This window comes from Notamacropus eugenii, chromosome 4 (assembly GCF_028372415.1).
Source record: "Notamacropus eugenii isolate mMacEug1 chromosome 4, mMacEug1.pri_v2, whole genome shotgun sequence".
Taxonomy (NCBI): Eukaryota; Metazoa; Chordata; class Mammalia; order Diprotodontia; family Macropodidae; genus Notamacropus; species Notamacropus eugenii.
This window is the reverse complement of record NC_092875.1, coordinates 5,845,619-5,869,842: the sequence shown is the minus strand read 5'-3', so window position 1 is coordinate 5,869,842 and position 24,224 is coordinate 5,845,619. Positions and strand designations below refer to the sequence as shown.

Below are 24,224 nucleotides of genomic sequence, written 5' to 3'. Positions count from 1 at the left end.
TTTCCTTATGGTTTGTCCCCACCCCCTTTATTTTTATTTAGTGCCCCCAGCTGCATCTGAGGCTACCAGTGGATACTTCTGGCTTCTCCCCCGCGGTGCTATTGCTCACTTTGGGAATCTATGTGGCCTAAAAAATTACAATTATAACATCACAGATCACCATAAAAGATATATTGGTACTTCAAAAAGGTGAAATATTGTGAGAATTACCAAAATGTGACACAGAGATACAGCGTGAGCGTGTGGTGTTGGAAAAACAGCAATGATAGGATTGCTCTACGCTGGATTGCCCCAAACCTTCAATTTCTTTAAAAGCAAAACGCAATATCTGCAAAGTGCAACAAAATGAAGTGCAAGAAAACAAAGTATGCTTATATTCCAGAAAGTAAAGGAGCTAAGATTACAATCCAGCAAGACTGAGTACAAGTTTTTGTTGTTTTCAGTTGTGTCTGACTCTTTATGACTGCATTTGAGGTTTTCTTGGCAAGGACTGATTTGCCATTTCTTTCTCTAGTTCATTTTACAGATAAGGAAACTGAGGCAAACAGGGTGAAGTGGCTTGCCCAGGGTTATGATGCAGCTAGTAAGTGCCTGGGGCCAGATTTGAACTCAGTCTTCCTGACTCCAGGGCCAGAGCTTGATCCACTTCACCAAACTAGCTGCTCTGAGTACAATGAGGGGGAGGGGGAGCAGGGGCAGAGATGGAATGGATATTTAATAAAATAGAAGACTTTCAGACATTCCTGAAGAAAAGACCAGAGTTAAATAGAAAACTTAGACTCAAGAGAGGCATAGAAAGGTAAATATGAATGAGAAAGCATGAGGTACTTAATGAGGTTAAACTGCTTCTATTCCCAAGTGGGAATATGATCCATGTAACCCCCACGCTTTATCATCATTAGGTTCTGTGAGAAGGTGTTTTCTTAGATAGAGGTCATTGGTGTGAGTCTATTAATTCCAAAAGAGAAATGGAAGGCTGAGAATGAGGCATGTCAGGGAGAAGAGGGAAGGGGATTCAGCTCATAGCTTAGCTCAATTCCTACAGAGTACATGACCCTGGTTCCAAGTCCAAAACAGCCTCTGCTTCAGACTCAAGTCCCAGACCCCTGGCTTCTCCAGGATTCCCTGTTGGGCTGGCTGGCTGCCCCATCCTGCTTGGAATCTTGACTCTAAGGTTGCTATGGCTCAAAATAAACACTTCCAAGCCCATTTCTCAGAACCAAGGGCAAAACAAGAAAGGGTGGAAAGGCCATTCTCCCCTCCCTGTTCAGTTTATGGTACCCTGTGTGGTGTGCGACCTTCACTCTCTGATGCAACAAGAAAGGAGCAAGAAAGAAAACAACTACCTTGTTGGGCCAGTTTTAAAGATGCAGCCTGTTATGAGCAGTCAGTCAAAGGAGGCTCCCCACAGCCACTTGTTAAGGGAACTCAGGACAGCAGGGGACATCCATCTCAGGTGATCTGGGCATATACAGGTCAAACCTCCTGACACAAAGCATGTTCATATGACTACTCTGAGTCACCAACAAAAGCTTAAATCACATTCTTCTTTTAAGAAAGTAAGAATCATAGGACAATAGATTTGGAGCTGAAATGGACCAGTGAGTTCAACACCGCCCCCCCCCCATCCCTCATGAGGAAACTGAGGCCTAAAGAATTTAATTGATTTTCTAGAACCATGACAAGAAATAAGTTGGCAAAGCCAGGATTGGAAACTGGATCATCTGTCTCCAAATCTCATTTTCTTTTCCACATGGTTCCTATTTTAAGAATAGTTCAAACAAATATAATTTTTGACACTTGAATGGGTAAATCTCAGTTAGCTGGGAAATTGACTAATGTACAATGTCTTATCTCCCACCCAGTGATGATGGATAAATAAATTACATTTTTCCCTTGAAAACATCATTTGGTGCTAGAATTTATTTGGTAATTCAGTAACAAGATATCTGTTTACATTCATTTCATTTTTCCCAATCTTTTCTGCTTACGCTGTCAAAGACTGTCCTGAGGATGATTTAAAGTAAAGCCCCACCTTGCTAGCCTTATGATGGGAAGGGAATTCATAGCAATCACCAATAATGGTATTGGGGACCTGCAGGCCATTCATTCTCTCTGCTTCAAGGAAATGAAGATGCACTATTCCAAGTCATTAGATGATGTTTCAAGGGGGATGACTATTGACTTCTTTGTTTGGAAGGAATGTGTAGGCATGTGTTGCTATATGTACTAAAATCTGATATCAAATGAAAACTGGACTAATAGAAAAAAAGCATTCATAGAATGCTGAGGAAAAAAGTGTATTTAGCAGGCTTTCTCCAGTTTGGGAGAGAAAATAAGGAGCTTCTGTTTACTAGCCCATTAGCAATGACAGGAGTCACTTATATGCAGTAATTTTACTCCTAAGAGAGAACCTGCCACTTTAAACTGCCCTCATGCATCTCTGACTTCATGTTGACAGCAATTTTCCAGACGGAGTTGTTACATTTTCACACTCGCATATTGATTTTTTTTTCAGTTTGCTACATAATTCTCTGATATAAAATGCCGGTGCACATCAGCGGCTTCCAGAAGCCTAGACTGCTCTCTCTTTTCAAACCAAAAACAACTCTAGTCCTGTAGCTTTTTCTTTTCACTTTAATATTATCAAGTGGAAAATTTCAATGTGGCTAGAGATCAATTACCAAACAATACATACGTCCTCAATGACAAGTTGTCTTTGACTCCAAAGGAACCCACTGATAGCCCTGCTAAAGGATTAGACTGTGTCCAAATAAACCAGAGTCAACTGCTTCGTAGAAGGTAAGGGACAAAGCCCAAAGTGTGAGATCCAAGAAAATGATGGGGGGCAGAAGAGAGAAGGAGGGGAAGAGAAGAAGGTTTTAGGGCAAAGAATACATCAGGGTCACAGTCACCAGGTCAAGAATGCAACCAGAGGGCTGTTGCTTGACTTTGGGTATAACTATCTTAAAGAGACATCAAAAAAGAAGGCCAATGATTTAGCAAGACTGCCCGTGGCATACTCCTGTTACACTAAGTTCTCATCACTCCTTGTTAGGCATGACTAGTGGGGGACACTGTGCTTGGGAACCTGGCATCACTGGGAAGTTTGGATGCCACAGCTGGTGAAGACCTGGAAAAGAAGGCTCCTGCCACCATGGTCCAGGGCTCTGTCAAATGGTTCAACATGAGAAACAGAGTTTTATCAGTTGAAATGACACTAGCGAAGAGATATGACCATCAACCTTGCTGTTGCTCTTTAATTAAGAACCTGCCATTGGTGTTTGCCCCTATTAGAATGGGAGGAGCCTCCTGGAGAACAGAGGCTGCTTTGCTTTTTCTTTCTGGATCTCCCATACTTAAGAAATGCTCATTCATTCATTCAGAGAAATAACCTGGGCAGTTTCTGACATGGAATATTCATTTGTTGGTTGTGGAAAGGTTTGTAGAGGACAAAGATGGGAAGAGGGGAGATTAATTGGCAGGTTATCCCAACAGTTAAGGGAAGGAGTGAGGAGGCACAGCTCCCCACTCTGATCCTCCCTATTTTTCCAGCACAGTAGAGATCTGAACTCCAAACTTCACAAATGTACAGCAGCCTCAAAAGCCAGGGCCATAGCAGCACTCTGCTGCAACTGAGCTCTTTAGGAGAGCAGGGGAACTGAGGGAATGGGACAGGGCACATGGCTCAGCTTGTCACAGAGCTCAACCCTACACCCTGATGCTGCCTCTTCCCATGGCCTGGGAGAGCCAAACACCCACTGACAGAAACCATCTTAGGCTGCAACAGCTCCAGCAGAGCAGGACTCCATCCTGCTGGGTCTGGGAACTTAGGAGCAGAGGGAACAGGGCAGCTGTGTGGCACTCCACTGAGCCTGAAGGGAAGGGCCTAGTGAAAGCAGGGAGACCAGTAAGAGATATCTTTGTAAATGTACCCACAGGGAGGAGAGGAAGTCAGGTGAAAGCAATGGTGAAGGGATGGGCATGGGTACCCCACCTACAGTGAATCAAGGTGTTTTGTGGGACTAAATCACAAAATGGGAGGGTACATGAAAGGGTAGAGGGAATGTGTGATGTGCCTTGGCCACGTCAAGACAATGAGGGAAAGTGACTCTTACGCAGGGAGAAGAGAGTCTGCAAAGGAGTAGATGAGGTGGGGAAAGAGAATGAAAAAAAAAGAAGCCTTGTTTTTGTGGGAGAGTGGGTGTCAGAGATGGGGACTTCGTGCTTGCTTGTCAACAAGCATATGAAGGGTTAATGAAATAAAGAACTCCCGTGTACATTTATAGGCCTATGCGACTACATATGTTGCCTTTTCTCCTTGGAACAGGAGCCAAATTTCCAGGACTAAGGGTGAGTGTTCCTGACTGAAGAGTTGGCCACCCTTCTAGGAATATATGGAATCAATGCTGCGTCCTTTTGAACACAGACATTTTGCCATATCGATCACAGATGTCTTGCTCCTTTGAATTCTGGCCCAGTTCACAGCTGCAACGCATCCTGTGCTGAGTCACACAGAGCCCTAGAGCAGAGCCATTCAGGTGCTGGGTGCCTTCTGGCTGTGAGCTTATCAGGTCCTGAGTCACGTGGGTTATGGCACCTTCAGGTGCTGTCTATCAGTTGCTAAAAACACGCCATACCAATTTTTATCTTTGTTTGAAACTGTATATATTCTGGAAAATTGATATTTTGCCTTGGGGATTCATTCGTGGGAAGGACGCTTCACCTGGGGCATTTTTTGATTTCCCAGACCCAGACTCTGGGGAGCTGTTATCAAGAGGCCCCCCACCTGATGAACCCAGATGTTGGTGCTCCTCCTGTTTGGTGATGTATGTAAATGTTTCTGTTACTCTGTTAAGTTCATCTTCATCTTTCCATATTTCTATAATATTGCTTTATATTGTCCTGGTGTGTAAAATAAATGTCACGCTGGTCTTACTTAGGTGTGAAGAGTTTACTGTACTATGCAGTCAGATCCTGAGAGGTACCTAAAGCAACTGCACTTATCTCCTTAATGATACAGCATTTGGGACTTGAGCTCTTGGAGATGGCTAGTGGCTGGGGCAGTGGAATGCATGGGAGGAGAGGGGCCCTGACCTGGGGCAGTGTCCTCTGTCACCTGCACAAACTGGCATTTTTCTGGGAGTGAGGTACCATGGAAAGGCTGGCAAACTCTGCAAGGATGGCGCAGAAACTACTTAGAGGGAGAGGTCAGAATGAACATCTCACAAGCTTTGATTCAAGAGGAATGCAGGAAGAGAGAAGGAATAAATGAGTACTGGGCCATACACCAAAGAATGAAGTTTTGTAGTAGACAGTGAAGACAGTGGAGGAGAGAAATCCTCTTTGGAACAGGTGCAAAAAATGAAATAAAAAAAAAAACTAATGAACTGGACTAGTTGAAGGAAGGAGAAGGAATTTTTCCCCCTTCTACTTGACAGGAAAAGAAAAAGATGGAAAGAATTAAGTCACTAGATAAAAGTAGGAAAGAAAAGGAAGTAATCAGCAAATCTTCAAAGAGGAAGGAATAACAAATTGCAGAATGAGACTGAGGGTGAGGGGAAGAGAGTTAAAGGAAATAGGGCCATTTTTAAAAAGACTAAGCTCATGTAACTTGAGGAGACTCAGTATTGTGTTTACAAAGGAAGAGAGGGGAAAATCAACTTTAAAAAACTCCAATAGAGATAAATGGAGAAAATACAAATATGAATGGATTAAACAATCCAGTAAAATGAGTGACAGATGAGGTGAGAGGAAACAGGTGAGAAAATAAAACTCCATAATCTGTTGCTTATAAGAAACACATTTGAAAAACATACACAGAATAAAATGGGAGAGGGGGAAAATTTTATCATGCATCAAGTAAATACAAAAAAACAGGAGTTTCAGTTATCCTATCTGACAAAGCAAAAACAAATATTCAAAAAATGAAAAGGAATAAATAAGGAAGCCACATTACGCTGAAAGGAACCAGTATCTGTATTAAACTTACATGCTTCAAATATGCTATCATCCTAATTCATAAAGAAAACAGTAACTGAGCACCAAGAATACATAGTAACACAAGAGGGATAGAAGACGTCAATGCTTCCCTTTGCTTTAGAGAAGTGTAACAGAAAGACTACCAAAAGGGAAAACAGAGAACTGAAGTAATTGCTGGAGAAACTTCAGACAGTTCTTGTTTTACATAAGTGGACCATTCTGTGGACCACTGCATAAAGCAGTTTTTACCTAATGTAACCCACTTCCCTTACCTTTTATAACAAAAACATAAGGGCAGGGGGTTAAAAGACAACATTCCAGGGTCTGCAGTCCCAGAGTGCTGGCAAAAAGTACACAGTCTAAGGTCCGCCAGAGTGGGTGCTGGGGGTGCAGCATAGCACACTTCAAACTCTCATTTCCTCAGTTTGGGGGATGGGGAGACTGGAGAGCACACCTTGGGTTCCCCCAGCTTGGAGGTGGAGGCCCAGCGTGGGAACAACAGGTTTCCCATTTTAGGGTATGGGGGCCCAGAGCACACATTTTGAACTCCCCTAGGGACTATGATCCCATAGAGTGCTCTCCAGGATTCCCTGGTGCCTAACTTTGGGGAACTCAGGGAGTGCATTCTGGGTCCACAGATTCTATAGATGGTAAGGGAGCCCAGGGTGCATGGGAGATTTTAGAGCTGGAAAAAACCATAACTGCAGGTGTACAGTGAGGGGAAGGGGCATGATTAGTTTTTTTCCTCCACTGAGATATAGGTTGAAGATGGCATTCTTGGATAAAATAGGCCAGTGTCATCTACATTAAAGATTTGCTCAGATAAGTATGGGCATGCAGATTTCTTTCAGAATTCTTTACATCAAGTTGAATTTACATAATGCAAGTTTACATTAATAAGAACTGCCTGCATAGCTAAAAGACTTCTGGCATCTTCTAAATGGGACTACCACATGAAACTCTTACAAAAATGGACCGTATTTGAGGGCACAGAGATATTGCAAACAAATGAAAAAAAGCAAAAATAGTAAAAACATCTTTTATAGTCCATAACATGAGAGAAACATTCATTAAGTCAGGAACCACAAACAAAAGACACAGACTCAAATTGAGACTTAACAATGAAAACCTAAATAATGAGTGGGTGAAAGAACCAACCATGGAAACAATTAACAATTATGTGAAAGAAAACGATGATGAAACAACATACCAGAATTTCTGGCCTCAGGGGGGAATGTCAAATTCCTACAAACATACATTAACAAAACAGAAAAAAAGGAGGATTAGTGAATTTAATTTGCATTTTAAAAATTAGAAAGGCAAAAAATAAACTTAAAATAAGCACAAAAGAAGATAAATTAAAAAGTAGAGCAGAAACTGATAAAACAGAAAAAACCGTACGCATGATAAAACTAAAAATAGAAGGTGGTTCTTTAAAAAGACTAAGAAAATTGACAAACCTTTCCCTAATCAGATTCACAAGACAGCAGAAAATAAAATTAAATAGCAAATAAGCAATGTGAAAACCCAGAAGAAATTAAAAAAGAAACAGAATATAATATGCATGGTTATATGCCAACACAACTTGGAACACAAAAGAAGTAGAAGAATACTTTCAAAAATATAAAATACCCAAACTGTCAGATCAGATAGAGATATTAAATAACCTGATCTCAAAAGAAAGAAAGAAAGAAAGAAAGAAAGAAAGAAAGAAAGAAAGAAAGAAAGAAAGAAAGAAAGAGAAATAGATCTAGCTGTAAAGGAACCATCAAAGAGAAAACCAAACAAACTCTTGGTCTTGAAAGATTCACAGAAGAATTCTATCAAACTTTTAAAGAACATTTAGTACCAATATCCCCCAAATTATTCTCAAAAATTGAGAAAGCCAGAATCCTTTTATAACACAAATATAGTTCTAATAACTAAACCAATGAAGCATAAAACACAAAAGGAAAACTAGAGGCCAATGTCATTAATGAACATCCATTCAAAAATTTGAAATAAAATCTCATCAAACTGCCAACAATGGAGTACTTAAAGAAATCATTCATTGTGACTAAATGGGATTTATAACAAGATGTAATAATGGCTCAACATTAGGAAAACAATCAATAATTAATCATATTAAACCAAAACATCCAAAACCACATGATCCTCAGCAGGTGCAAAAGAAGCCACAGACCAACTCTTCTTTAAAATAAAATAAAAAGCATCTATCTAAAACCAAAAGCAAGAATCATATTCAATGGAGATATACTAGAACCTTTTCCAATAAACACGAAAGGGAAGCAAGGATGCCTGCTCTCCCCACTATTACTTGACATAACTCCAGAAATGCCAGCAATAGCAATTAGACAAGGGAAAGAAATTAAGAAATAAAGACGGATAAAGAAGAGATAAAACTATCCCTATTTGCTGATATGATAGTTTACTTGGAAAATCCCAGGGAAACCAGCTGATCCCATTAATAGTTGGAGCAAAGTTTCAGGCTACAAAATAAACCCTTACGATTAATGTCAGGGCAATGAGGTGGCACCATGGATAGAGTACCAGGCCAGGAGTCAGGAGGACTGGAGGTCAAATCTGGCTCAGACACTTATTAGCTGTGTGACCCTGGGCAAGTCACTTAACTCTGACTGCCTCCAAACAAAACAAAACAAAGCCATTTCTACATAATAGTAACAGAATCCAAGAAGCGATGATAGGAAGGGAAATTCCAATCCAAACAACTACAAAATGCATCAAATGTCTGGGATCCGTCTACCAAATCATGCAAAAGACTTGTCTAGATTCAGTTACAAAGTGCTTCTTAAAGAAATAAAGAATAATTGAAATAGCTGGCGGAATATTTAGAGCTCATGGCTGGGCTCTGCCAATAATAATAAAAATACCACCAAAATTTATACCTTTAGTGCTATGTTAATCAAATTACCAAAGGAAAATATTACAGGACTTAATAAAATAATAAAATTCATTTGGAAAAACAAAAGATCTAGAATATCAAGGGAAATGATGAAAAGATGAAGATTTGAATGGGTAATAGCATGTCCAGACCTGAAACTATATTACAAAACAAGTCATCACAACCATCTGTTTTTTTCTTTAAAAATAAACAGATCAATGGAACAGAGCAGATAATGGAGAATAGGAATCAACAGAACTCAATAACACAAGGTCAGATAAATTAGCTAGAAAAGAACTCCTTATTTGATTAAAAAAAAACTGCTGGGAAACCTGGAAAACAGCCTGCAGAAGTTAGACTTAGACCAAATATTCCACAATACACTCTAAATGGATACATGATCTTCATATTAAAGATCATCTCATAAAAATTCAGAAAAGAAACAGATCACATACCACTCATACCTATGGATAGGAGAATAATTCTTAACAAAACAAAAGATAAAGGCAATTACAAAAGAGAAAATAGATAAGTTTGACCACCTGAAATTGAAAAGATTCTGTAGAGACAAAATTAATGATTCCAGGATAAGAAAGGAAGAAGTAGAATAGGAAAATCCTTTATATCTAATCTCTCTGAGCAAGGTTTGGTGTCTAAGAAATATAAGGAATTAACAAACATGGAAGCCTAACCACCATTTCCCAATAGATAAGCAGCCAAAGGACAGAAACCAATAGTTTTCAAAAGAACAGCCATGTATTCATAGACACATAAAAGAATGTTCCAAATCACTAATAACAAGAGAAATGAAAATCCTACTCTGAGGCTTCACCTCATACCTTGCAAATTGGCAGAGATGCCAAAAATTATGCTAGTCAACTTTGGAGGGGTTGTGGGATAATAAGCACACTAAGACATTGTTGGTAGAGCTGTAAAATGGTGAAAACAAAGCAGAAAGCATTTTTGTTCAGTCATTTCAGTTGTGTCCAACTCTTTGTGACCCCATTTGGGGTTTTCTTGGCAAAGATATTGGAGTGGTTTGCCATTGCCTTCTCACTCATTTTACAGATAAAGAAACTGAGGCAAACAGGGTTAAATGATTTAGAGACTGAATTGAATTGGAGACTCCATTGCTAGCCTTATACCCCAAGGAAGCAATTGATAAGGAGAAGGTACCAATATAAGTTAGAATATTTATGGTAAGAGTTTTTGTGATAGCAAAGAATTGAAAATAAAATAGAGGCCCATTGACTGGTGAATGGCTAAACAAACTGAGGTATATGGGAATATAATCGAATAGTGCTGCTCTGTAAAGAAATAATGTGGGGAATACAGAGAAATGTTAAAAGATCTATGTGAACTGATGCAGAGGGAAGTCAGCAGAGTCAAGAAAACAAGGTACACAACAACAACAATGGAAATGGAAAGAAGAACCATACACGTAACATCAAAAGTGAGGATAACAAAATTCTAAAAATCAATCAGGACTTGAATAAAGAGATATGAGAAGACACCCCTCCAATCCACCCTTCACAGAGGTGGGAGCACCATCGGCATCACAGATTGCACATGTTTTTTGGACTTTCTCTACATATTAATCCATTGTGCAGAGTTTTTTTCTTTTCTTTATTCTGTTTTGTCTTTAAAAAAATACTTTTTGTTATATGGGATAGTTCTCTGGGAACGAGAGGGAGACATGAAAGAAAACCATGATGATCTTAAAAAAACATTCATAAAAGCTTTTTAAAAATATGTAATAGAAAAAGATATCAAAGGGTAACAGAGAAGCAAGCAAGGCCTACTGGGTAACATTTGGTGCAGTTGAAGGAGTTATTTTTACGTATGACTATAAGAGCATGCTGTAATAAGGGGAAATAATTCAGGCCAACTCATAAGTTGCCAACAGAAAAAAGAGACAATAGAGTTGCTGATAAACTACAGAATTGTTTGTCCATGAGACTTCTGAATGGTCTCCAAAGCAGAATGTCTTCAGGATAAGAAAAAGATTTTTGTCAATATTATGTCAACTGGAGAATGATGTTTGGTAAAGAGAAGGAACCAGAGTTGTGTGATCAAGGAGACAAAAATTATCTTGACTTAGGGGGAATTTTGGAATCTCTTGCATGAGCTGCCGGCATATGTGTACTCACCTCCTTCTCCACCATTTAAAAAGCTCTTCCCCTCAGTAACCAGTTGACCCAAGGCTTAGGAGTCACCTGTACCTACCTGCACATGAGCTTGCTGGTCCATCTCCCTTCATCATCCATGGCCTTCCTCTTTGTTCCAGCTGGTTGATCACATTGGGTTTGCTATCTGCAAGACCTATTCATTGAAAACAAGAAATTACCAAGGATCAATCCACCCTTGAATTAGATCCCAGACCTTTGTTCTTGGGGGAAAAGCAGGATTGCATGGAAGGGAAAGAGGGTGGTAGGATCATGTTCTATACTGTGTGCCTAGGAAGTGTGGGTTACAGAGCAGGGACTGGGCTCAGAAGATAAGCCTTGCCTGATTTCAGCTATCTACAGGGGGGCTTAAGGAGAGAATCTCTGTGCTGCAAGAAGGGAGGATTGTAGATATGACCCCTAGGTCAACACCATCAAGCTGAAAGACTCTTGCTCTATCAAGGAAATAACTTTTACCTGTGAACCAGTCACAAAAGAATAAGAAATCTCTGGCCTTTGCATGTCATACAATAATATTGAACATTCAATGCATACCCCCCCCCCCATTATTTAGTAATGGGGAATGGCAGTCTGGATCCCAGGGGCAGCTGTCCTTACCCAGGAAGACTGTGTTTTCATAATTCTCTAGCATCACATCCCAGTACTATACTTTCTGTGAAGGGTCCAGATGTCTCCACTCCTCAGGAGTGAAGTTCACAGACACATCCTGGAATGTCATGGAACCCTGAAATATCAAATACATGTGTATTGACCCTATTACAGGTGGTCCTTTGGCCTACCCTTGGTTAAGGAGCTAAGGATCTAATACTAAATAAGCACATGCCTCAGTTTGTGTTAGATCCTAGTTCCTGGGAGAAAACAGGAATTAGGACAGCTGCTTTACCCTGGACTTTTTCACAGCCCTGAGAAGTAGGCAGTGCATTAATTCATTGTGCCCACTTATCAGATGAAAAGCTGAATGTAAGAAGGCCAGAGGCACACAGACAGTGACCCAGAAAGAACAGGCTCCTTCCTCCCCTCCAGGAAACCACCATGGGTGCTTCCTCTTGCTCCGCAGTCCAAGTTCAGCCTTTAGTCTGATCAGCAGAGGCATGTGCTTCCACACACTAACCCTCAGAGAAGATCTGAAATGAGAAGCATCTTGCAATGAAATAAGCCATGCTTCTCCAGAAGAATTTTCTTTACATCCACAATCTGTATCATTTCTGCTGGAGGACAAACATCCCCCTTCCATTTTCTCCCCTGCTCCATTTCAGATTCATTAGGGTGGCTGCTGGCATCAGTAAAAGCAGCCAGTGACACAGTGTAGGAGGGAACACTGCCAAAGTGCTTTCTAGGCAGTTTGAAACAGGCCTAGGCTGGCCGTTTCTCCATGGCACACTGTGCCCTCTTCACCCCCACCTGATGGGCAACGAACACCTTCGGGGCCAGAGCCCCTCAGCAAGATGGTTCTTCTCAGAACCCGATCCTTGATCCATACAGGTTAGCCAGGCACTTCATCACACTGGATCCTCACAACAGGTAAGTGCTACATGTGATACCATTCTGCATCTGTGGGACATCCACTTAGAGACATCCAATGAGTAGGTGAAGATGCAAGACTGGGAAAAGAAGTCATACGCCTTTGAAGATGAATGAGCTTCTGTTTCTACGGCATTTGGAGGTCTGCCAAGCACTTGAATGTCACCTCTTTGGGTCCTCACAAAACCCAGTGAGGAAGATGCCGCCTTCTGAGGAGAAAACTGCAGCTAAGACCCTTGGCTCTGGGACCACAGCCAGGAAGTCCAGGTCCATGCATCGGAGCAGGCCCCAGCCCAACGCTTCAGTCCTTCCTGAATGAAGGGAGGATGTACGGGAGGCTGCGAAAGCCTCTCCGGACAAGATGGGGCTTTACCTGGAACCTGAAGGGAGCCAGGGAAGCCAAGCCTGCGGGACAGCCCAGGAGCACGTGCGTGCCGTGAGCAGCAGCCAGGAGACCCGAGGGTCCGCAGTCCGTGACCAGGAGACCCGAGGGTCCGCGGTCCGTGACCACAGGGGAGAAGCGGCCACTGGACATCAGAGGAGAAGCTCCAGGTACAGCCAGCGATGGGTCATGGCCAGAACCGAGGGTGGAAAGAGGCCGGGGAGGCAGGCTAAGGGGCTCTGCCTCAGCTTCCCCCTGGCTAACATGGGGACAGTGGCAGCACTGGCCTCCCACGCGGTCACGAGCTGTGCAGACCTTGGGGCGAAGCGCCCCACTCTGTGCGGGCTCGGGGACGGATCGCCAGGGCCCCAAGGCCTGGGGGATGGAAACCAAGGGAGTCGGTAGGGCGGGGGGCTTCGGGAAGCTGCTGCGGTGGGTGAGGGGCACGGGGAGCCCCGGGGAGCCTCGTCCAGACGTAGGGCGCCGCTGCCGCATCTGGGGAAACCCGGGCGCAGGGCTGCAGGCGGGGCTGTCCCGAGGGCGGGGCGCGAGGGGCGGGGTCTGGAGAGAGTTCGCGCCTCTGATTGGCTGATTGGCACTCACCCTCCCGCCCTCTCAAAGGAGGGGGTGTGGCTGGGGCGGGCCGTGGGAGGGGCTAATTTGGGGGAATGCGCTGCTGCCACCGCCCTCACCTCCTGCCCTCCCCTCCCTCCCCTTCCCCCACCGCAGAGAAGCCTCCGACCCTCCCCCCACTCACCGCGACCAGGATGAAGAGCTCTGGCTCGGGGGAGGCTGGGCACTGAGCACAGCCGGAGGCGCAGGCAGAGGGTGACGGCTGCCTGGAGACAAACTGAGGGCGGAGCGGAAGTGAGTCCCTCTGGTCCCGCCCCCCAGCACCCCTGCGCCAATGGCGAAGAAGTGTTAGCCAAACGCACCTCGCCTGGTTTCCATGACAACCGACGCCTGCTGGTGGTTTTTGCGCCGCTCCCGTCGGGCAAGGATTTCTGGGAAATGTAGTCCCGAGGCGAGGAGCGCGCCGCGGACCTGCTGGGGCCATATCAGCCGCCCGTGGCCAAAGGGAGATCTTTTCACCGGGTTGCTGCGGCGCGGCCGGGCCTAGTCAGTGCCGCTCGGCCTGCAGGGGCCTCGGCCACGTGGGGCGGGCCTCCCCGAGGGCACTGCCCCCTCCCCAGTTTCTTCCTTTTACCCGTGATCTCCCCGAGAGGGCAGGCACACCGCAGACGCCTAATAAGTGCCCATCTGCCCCCTGGCAGGGAGGGGCTGGGTGACTGGTCAGACGATTGATGTCCACAGCCCCCTTCCCCAGCAGTGAGAAAACAGAATAAGGCCGGGGGTCTGGGGGCTGCTGCGGGAGGGCTGGGCGGGCCTGCCCCCTCACGGCTGGGGTGGTGCTAGTCCAAACCGAGGCCGAGGACGGGGCCCCAGGCGGAGGACGGGGGGCCCAGGCGGAGGACGGGGGGCCCAGGCGGAGGACGGGGGGGCCAGGCGGAGGACGGGGGGGCCAGGCGGAGGACGGGGGGCCTAGGCCGAGGACGGGGGGCCCAGGCGGAGGACGGGGGGGCCAGGCGGAGGACGGGGGGCCCAGGCCGAGGACGGGGGGCCCAGGCCGAGGACGGGGGTGCCAGGCGGAGGACGGGGAGCCCAGGCGGAGGACGGGGGGCCAGGCCGAGGACGGGGGGCCCAGGCGGAGGACGGGGGGCCCAGGCGGAGGACGGGGGCCCAGGCGGAGGACGGGGGGCCCAGGCGGAGGACGGGGGCCCAGGCGGAGGACGGGGGCCCAGGCGGAGGACGGGGGGGCCAGGCCGAGGACGGGGGGGCCAGGCCGAGGACGGGGGGCCCAGGCGGAGGACGGGGGGGCCAGGCCGAGGACGGGGGGCCCAGGCCGAGGACGGGGGCCCAGCCCTCCAGGGATGGTCCGGACATGGGCAGCGCGGACAGACAGGACCTCCTATATACACCAGCCTCCCCCCGCCCCCCCCAAAGAGTAGACTTCCCTGGCTGGGCCAGCCTCCTAAGGGCCAACCCCAGCCCTGGTGCTTGGAGGACTTCTGATGACCACCCTCTCTGGTCCAGCTGACCACTCCTTTCTGTCTGGCTGAGAGGGGCCCAGCTGGCCAGCTGAATGCCACTGCGTCCAGGAAGGACATCCCGTCCACATCAGGACTAAGGAAGTGTCCTTCGGTGACTTACAAGTGCCTCATTTGCTCTCAAGTCTCAGGGTACTGGTGTGAGGGACACCCTTGCTGGACACTGGGCAGGTCACCCAACTCCTCTGGGTCTGGACTCAGTGGCCCCCCTTCCACATCTAAGCCTTTGACCCTACAGTGGGGGAGCAGGACCAGCCAGTGAGAGACCCTTCCTTCTGGCCACTGGAAGATGAACTAAAACAATAGAGGATTTCAGCAAAGAAAATGAAACAGGATCTCAAAACCTTTAGGACAGGGGTGTCCAAGATGAATGGAAACAGGTGTATGCATTGAATTAACCCTAAACTAACATCACCCATGTTTTAATCGGGCTTTATTTATTCTGTTCAATACTTCACAATTACATTTTAATCTGGACCAGCCAAGTGTTGTGTCTGACATCTCTACGTGAGGATGCAGCTAAAGCCATCCTGGTGGGAACAGTCACATCTCCCAGTGCTTTCTTCGGTAAAAGAGAGAAACAGCAAGACAACAAACCAGAGGCAAAAAACTAAAAGAAACTCCAGAAGCAATGAATTTCTAAAAAATCAACATCCAATTAGAAATATGAAAAATCAAGAGATTAACCAAATTGAATGGAAAAACAAGAAACAAACAAGCAATTAAATTCATAAATAGAACTAGAATCTGGTTTTGTTTTCTGGGGGAAAGTGAATAAAATTAAGTTAGTTTTTTAAAAGAGTGAGATGAAAAGCAATTCTTTTATTGGCCATAGAGCAAGAAGAGGCATAAAGTTCACTTTTAAAAAGGAGTGACCCCCACCCCATCTGATAAGACTTTGAGCCTTCCCCCCTATGCCAGCAGGGTCAGTGAGCAAACAGAATGTGGTTATAGAGCATATGTGCACGTATCTTGTTTTGAGTCTTGGGTACAGGTAAGCAAATAGTGATTGCAGAATAGCCACGTCTAGAGCCACCAAGTGCTCTAACAAGCAAGCGTTATTGGGGGAGCATCTCTATGTGTATGTTATGGAGACCTGTTATTTCAGCAGCAAACAAGCCAAAAGGATCACAAGATCTCCTTCAGTGTCTAGATGCATTCTTTGACAACAGTAGAACAACTAATATTTTTCACTTTCCTTAATGATAATTTCATCCTTCAAGAGATACAGGAACCGACCAAGGAGAATTGTTTCCTGTCCCCTGCCTTAAAATTATTGCCTTCCCTCAGTGGATTGTCTCCAATTTATCCTGTCTCAATCCTGTTTGTACATGGTTGTTTGCATCTCCTCTCCCCATTAGTCAGTGAGCTCCTTGAGAGAAGGACTGTGTCTACCTTTATTGGTATTTCCAGCCCTTGCACACAGTAAGGGCTTAATAAATGCTTGGTGACTTCCCTGTTCTGGATCTGAGCCTTATTAACAGTGATAAACTCATTGTTAGGATGAAAATGATAATATTAGGTTGAAGTAAAAATTCTGCCTTTAAGCTTGTGATAGAGATGAAGAAGAAAACTGGGCAGAGTTTTACCTGCCCCCTAGATTTGAGGTAAATCAGGTTTTCCAGGGATTCAAAGGAAGGAAATGTAAGATCTTGTAGAATTCAAATTCTATGGAAAAAGGTTGTCCAAGAGGGAAGGGAAAGTTGCAAGAATGAAATTCAGAAGATACAAAAAGAAACAACTTCAATAAGGAGGTTACTAAGATAGTCATGGATGAACAGAGAACTCACCAATTTTAGTTATTATGTCATCTATTTCCAAAAATACCCCATGCTCCCTTCCCAAACACCAATCCCTTGTGACAAAAAAAGGGAGTGGGATGGGAAGAGAGAAAATTTAATCCAAATCAACCAAACATGTTGAGGGCTGAGGTGGAGTGCAGGTAAAGTCCAGGCCAGAGTTCCTCTGAAGCCTGCTCTATAATCTGTGCTCACAAATATCTGTTATGGCTCTCCATGACCTCTTGCTTTGTTGTATCCATGGGAACCCAGAGAACGTGCAGAGTACAAGGACCTTGAGTGAAGAGACAGGCGTTCCTGAAGATATCTACCGTCGGAATGGGACATCTAAAAAGTAAACTAAAAGTGTTCTCATGGGTATCTCATGCTTGCTTGTAAGGGTCTACATAAACCCCTGGCCTCAGTTAATAAATGAGAATTGTCCTTTACTTTCCCCACCTGACCTGCTGTTCTTTTCTTTGTCACCGCTTCATTGAACCATTTGGGGATGCTGGCCATCCCCCCGCACAAACATACCAATGTTTCTCTTCCCTAGTGACATACCTCTGCAGGGGAGGTATGGACCCTGTCCTCTTACAAGTGCCCTTTCATGCAGAGCTAGTCTCTGATCCATCTGCACACAGTGGCAGATATTACTAATAATCTTGATAGTGAGTTACTGGAGAAGGGATAGAAGCTCATGACTGCCTCTAAGGTAAAATACAGACTCCTCATTCTGACATCGGAAGCTCTTCTCAACGTGCCTTCAGCCTATCTCAGCAGACTTTTCCCATTATTTCTCACATACGTAGTATCCATGAAGTTTCTCTCCAGTACCAGTTTTGTAAGGGGAACTAAAGGATGCATTGCAGTGAAATCCTACATTCATTGATTTCAAATGGATTCTCTCCAGTATGAACTTTCTGAGCTTCACTAAGTTTTACACTCTGGCAGAAAATTATTTTACATTTACTATATTAATAAGACTTCTTTCCAGTGTGAATCCTTTGATAGTTAATAAGATAGGAAATGTTGTGGAAGACATTCCCACATCCATTAGATTCAGAAGATTTCTTTCCAACATAATGATGAGGAAACAGCATCCTCTGACCCAAGGTGCTCTCCAAGTCATTGTCTCCATTAGGTTTCTCTACGGTATGAAGTCTGTATTGGGAATTAGTTGAATTCTAATTGAATCACTCTAGTTGAATTTTCTGCTGACCATTATGTCTTGTGTTTTGTAGTCTATAGATTTCTATGGATACCTGAATTATGCTGGATAGATTTCTCCCCCTTTCACACTCAAAAAATATCTTCTTTGAACAATGACAACATTTCCTTGTCACTGAATATTCTCTGAAACTCTTTGTCTGTGCCTCACTCTGATGGAGAATCTTTCCTAAAGATCTTCTCTGTTGTGCCAGCAAGACTGCCTCAGGACTCAAGTTTCTTCTAGGATGATTATATTCCCAGTCTCGCAGTTTGTTGGGAGTTTTTCTCTGGGTGATTTTTCTTTGCATAGATGGTTTCTCATTATTCTTTTGCTTTTCTAACCTGAAGTCAAACCCTCCAATGTGAGGATACCACCAGGATGAGCTTCTCTGAGTCTTACTTGCAATGATTCTGCCATGGACATGCTCAGCATGAGAGGTGACTCAGCTTGAGGACTGGTCTCCTTGTCTGTAAGAAATCATAGATCTCAATAATCCCACTTTCCTCTGCTCTATGCTTAGTGCTGACTTCTGTCTCTTTTATCAAGAAAAATGAGTACCCAACTTTAAGAGGCTGAACAAATCCCACCTTAGAGTCATCTATACTTTTCTAAAAACCTTTCACCTTCATCTTCAAAAGAACCTTGTGAAATGAGCAACCTAGTGACCACAGTTTCCAAATGAGGAAGCTTCAGCATCAGAGACATTTAGTAACTTGTCCAAAGTCTTTAATCTATTTGGGGTTCAAATTTGCCTCCATATTCAGGACTCTTTCCATGATATCGCAATGCCTCTCCACCAAAAAGCGTGAATGCATTTAGTACAGTATGAAAGGGCATAGTCAGAATGGGAAGAAGCTATTGGAATTTCTCTTTCAGCTCAAGGGAATGAAGAAACATTTTGATGATTAGAACTGTCCCAAAGCAGAAGAGAAATTTCACAGAACAACAAAATGTTAGGGATGAAAGAGATCAGAGTGATGATCTACTCAAACTCTCATTTTCCAAAACTCAATGAGGGTAAAAAGAAGTAAATGAGGTCTTCAAGGCTGTGCCACTATAAACCAGCTAAGACAATCCTGTAACCTAGTTGAGGCTATTATCATCTACCTCAGAAATCCTTTTGCCACACTATGCTACGTTTCCTTAAGGAAGTGGGAACTCACATATTTTGCAAACATCACTTAGGATTCAATGACTTGGACAACAACTCAGTATTCAACAAAACTTATTGGAAAAACTGGAAAGTAGTCTAGCAGAAACTAAGTATAGACTAATATCTCACCTGATACACTAAGGTAAGTTCCAAGTGTGAACATTACTTGGACATAAAGGGTGATATCAAAATAAATTAGAGTAAGGAAGAAATTGTGTCAGATCTATGGATGATGAGTAATTTATAACCAAACAAGAGGCAGGCTCATAAAAGGAAAATGGACAATTCTGTTTAGTTATTAATAATAATAGCTAATATTTATGTGATGCTTACTATGTGTCAGGAATCATGCTAACCACTTTGAAATTATTATCACTTTTTGATCCTTAAAACAATCCTGGGAAGTAGGTGCTATTATTATTCTCATTTTACAGATGAGGAAACTGAGGCAAACAGAGGTTGTTACTTGACATCAAGTAAGTCTGAGGTAATTTAAACCCAGGTCTTCTTGAATCTAGACCCAGTGTTCTATACGCTGAAACACCTAGCTTTCCTACAGGAAATTCAAAAGCTTTTGCACAAACAAATATAATGCAGCCACATTGATAAGATAAACAGTTAACTGGGGGAAAATCTTTGTAGGAAGTTTATCTGATAATCATTTCATTTCTAGGATACATAAGGAACTAATTCAAACTTTATTTTATTATTTTGAGGAGTGATATGTAAGCACATATTATGTGTCAAGAAATTCACTTTACAAATATCTCATTTGATCCTCACAACAATCCTGTGAGGTAGGTGCTGCTATAATGCCTGTTTTAGAGTTGATGAAACAAGCGGACAGAGTTTAAGACTTCATTCAAGGTCACAAGGTTAAGGCCAGATTTGAACTCAGATCTTATGGCAGGCTGTGTGCCTGGAGACCCAACTGTGGATATACTTTATGCTAAAGTAAATAGGTACATTATACCTAAAAAAGCTTTCATATTATTTAAATATAAAAAAATTAAGTCTATGACTAGAATAATTAGAAAAAATGATTTTTCTTTTTTTTCTGAATGAGAAAAGAAAAGGGTATTCTGGCTTAAAACAAATATTGCTTCTCTGCTTGACACTGTTGCTGTCTCTTTGTTCAGTCCTCCACCTTCAAAACGCAAGTCCTTTATTATGAAATTAAAATTGATCTACTGCTCTGCTAACCACGGCTTGGATGTTACTATAGACCTTGGTTGGAGGACTTCCAAGGATTTGGAAGGTTGCAGATGGCTGTTCCTGACATTTTAACATTTTGTTTGAAGTGATGTCAGGATACCATGAGTCAGGGTACTCAGTTGGGAACCAATCAACACAGAGCTGCTTCACTGTGTCTATGTCATTGTGACAAAGAAGACATAGGCTGACCTCACCAAGCACACTGCAGGACATCTCCTCTGTCATTCACGCCTTGTTGGGGAGCCAGTGGCCAGGAAGGGGGAGCTCCTAGAGCATGCTGGGGGCCACGTATCATTGCAGGGAAAGCAGCCACAGCCAGTGTGGGCATTGTTATGTGACATTTTAATATTTTGGAAAGAGTCAAGGATATGAACTTTTAAATAAGCCAAAACTCTCTGTGTCCCTGTGGCATTATCTATGGTAAACTTAGTTTTCCCTCCTTTCCCAGCAATTCTTCCTATTGCCCTAGAAAGGTGGTCTCCTTTTAAAGCCTTTACATCAAAAAATTCTAGGAAGAGGTCATCTAACCTGCATCCTCCACCCGAAATCCAAGAATAAAAGCCTTCATAAAATCAACAGCCTTTGTAAGAGCACTTGCATCCTTGGCTCCTTTATAAATCCTGATTTCTATATTCCTTGACTTTAAATTAAATCATTTCTGAAGTCCCAGGTGTTCTACAACAGAGGCAAATATTTTCATCCAGTTCTCTTTTAATGCAGTGTATCTGTTGGCAGGCATTGAAATTTTCTTCATTTCACCTTTGCCACTTGAGAATGTATCCTGGGATAATGGAAGAAAAACCATTTTATCATAGAGCTAGGGTGTCTCAATATCCATGCGGCCACTACAGGAGTGGGCCTCTGGCTGCTGCTCTTGCCTGCCACACCCTCCCTCCCCAGCCACCCAGCTTTTTGCCTGGTTTGCCAGTTGTGTGAGAAATCTTGGTGAAGCCATCCTGGTCCTCCGCCACTTCGTGTTTCCATCACTGCTTCCATGCTACACAACAGGGTGATTCAAATTTTATGAACCATATCTTAACTAATAAGATGTCAAAGGATATGAATAGGTTGTTTACAGAAGAAGAAATCCAACTTATCACTATTCATGTGAAAAAATATTCTAGACTGCTAATAATTCAAGAAGCACAAAAACAACTATGAAATCCTGCCTCATACCTATATTGACAAACTTGACCCCAAAAAAGAAAATAACAAATGCTGGAGGGGTCATGGGAAAATAAACCTGGTGGTTGGCCAGGAATTCTGGAAATTAATTTGAAAATAATTCAATTCTGGAAATAATTTGAAAAGATTCTCTGACTCAAACATAATGCTACTAGGACTATACCCCAAAGATATCAAAGGAAGAGGTTAAAACATATGTATGTGTATGTATGTGTGTACGTATGTATATATGTATGTATGTATGTATAAAACAAAAAACAAAAAAAACTCCTCTGAAGCATGTTTCTGCCTTCTCAAACTTGGCAAGATTCTCCCTTCTATGTTGGAGTGTTGTCTCCATAGAGGGAAAGGAAGACAAGGAAAGCCCTTGCCACATCTGAGGTTAGGATGGTGCTTCTGGATCATAGGGGGTATAGCTCCCTTCTCTTCTTGATCACCATTCCACGTTCCCTTATGCATATGCATCCAGGTCATTCCCATCTCTCCTGCATTCTACTCTGACTTCCCTTCTCTTTGTGCCCTCAGAAAACTCAACTCTAACCCTAAATATTACCCCTCCCTCAATTCCTTTGTATAGAGATTATAATTACTTGTATGTGTATGCATCAGTCACCCTCCACCCTTAATAAAAAAGAAGCTCTTTTAGATCTTGGCCTATTTAATTTTTGTCTTTTTATTCATAATGCCTCCCTCGGAGATAATAAACAAGTATTTAATAAATCCTTGTAGAATTGAATGAATTAGTAGGGACAACCTGGATCAGGAAAAGACTGAGTGAGCATCTCAGTGCTGATCACCTAAAACTTGGCTCATGACCTCACCTAGTGATTTCCATTGACGAGTAGTTTGGTGGGACAGGCAAAATACTATCTTTTATTGGAGAAAAACTTGACAAGTTCATCAATGCAGCAGGAGACACAAAATGAAATTTAAATTACACTCATATAACCAACTAGTCCCCTCTTACCAGAACTCTACCCCTTCTGAGCCACTCTTTCCTTTAAAACTTCTACTCATTTCACTTTACATCAATTCCTACAAGTCTTTCCAGGTTTTTCTGAAGTTTGGTTGCTCATAATTTCTTATTGCACCATAGTATTACATTACATTCATATACCGCAGCTTGTTTAGCTATTCACCAATTGAGGGAGATCCCCTCAATTTCCAATATTTTGTCACCATAAAAAGGGATACTATAAATATTTTTGCATATGTGGGTCCTTTTCCTTTTGTTACGGATCTCTTTGGGTTACAGACTTATCAGTGGTATTGCTGAATCAAAGAATATGAACATTTTTGTAGACCTTTGGGCATAGTTCCAAATTGCTCTCCAGAATGACTGGATCAGTTCACAGCTCCACCAACAGTACATTAGTGTCCCAATTTTCCCACATCTTCTCCAACATTTATCATTTCCCTTTTCTTTCACATTAGCCAGCCTGATAGGTGTTGCGCAGTGGTACCTCAGAGTTGTTTTGATTTGCATTTCTCTAATCAACAGTGATTTAAAGCATTTTTTTATATGACCATAGACAGTTTTGATTTCTCCATCTGAAAACTGCCTGTTTATATCCTTTGATGATTTATCAACTGTGGAATGGCAGTGATAGTTTTGTTTCCTCATTGCCTATTCTAATTCCTTCAATTTCTTTTACTTCTCTTATTGCTATCTATAGCTAACATTTCTAGCACTATAATAATAGTGGTGATAATGAACATCCTTGCTTCACCCCTGCAGGCCTCTAGCTTATCCCTATTACACATAATGTTTGATTGCCAGGCCTAGAGGCCTAAGGGCTACCCGAGTCTTACCTTACCTATCACAGGTCTTTGGCTGGCCAAACTGGCTAAACATATGAGAGAAGAGACTTTCCAGAGTCGAACAAGGGTTAGGCTTTATTCAGGGTCTTGGTTACATGTGCAGGGGAAATTCTTCCTCAGGAGGGAGAGAGAAATCTCCCAAGGAGGCAAAGATCTTACAGTAAGAGAATGGAAGCGGAAGTGGGAGTGGGGAGAGAGGGGAGAGGGAAGAGCGAAGAGAGGAGAGAAGGAAGAGGGGCTTTCTGTCCTCTAAGGGCCCCTCAGCGCTAAGAGTGCCTTCAGGCTTTCCTGACCCTACTTAAGCTCTCCTGCCGCATAGTTTGCACTTGAATACCGTGCCTATTAGACAACAATAGGTGTGCTCAGACCGCGGGCCAATCTCCAGGGCAGGGATGCTCTCTCCCAGCACTTTTCCCACACGAAGAGGTGGAAATGCACGAGATAGCCTGGTCTCACACCTCAATTCCCTGCTGTTCCCTGGGGGGCCTCATGAGAACTCTAAGGTTTAGAAGTCCTCACCTTTACCCGCCCGAGACTGTCCACATGGAACTGAGCTTACACCCCCAACATTTGATGATGGTTTTAGGTAGATACTGCATGTCATTTTATGGAACACTCCCTTTATTCCTATATTCTCTAGTGTTTTTAATAGGAATGGGTGATGTATTTTGTCATAAGCTTTTTAAGATTCTATTGAGGTAATCATATAATTTCTGTTGGTTTTCTTTGATAAGGTCAATTATGTTAATAATTTTCCTAGTACTGATCCAACTGTATT

At 43.2% G+C, this 24,224-nt stretch overlaps 1 pseudogene; it reads right to left on the bottom strand.

The window, feature by feature from the left end:
- Positions 1–20,661: 20,661 nt before the first annotated feature.
- LOC140502133 (RNA-binding protein PNO1 pseudogene) lies at positions 20,662–21,395 on the bottom strand (annotated as a pseudogene).
- Between the last annotated feature and the right edge of the window lie 2,829 nt (positions 21,396–24,224).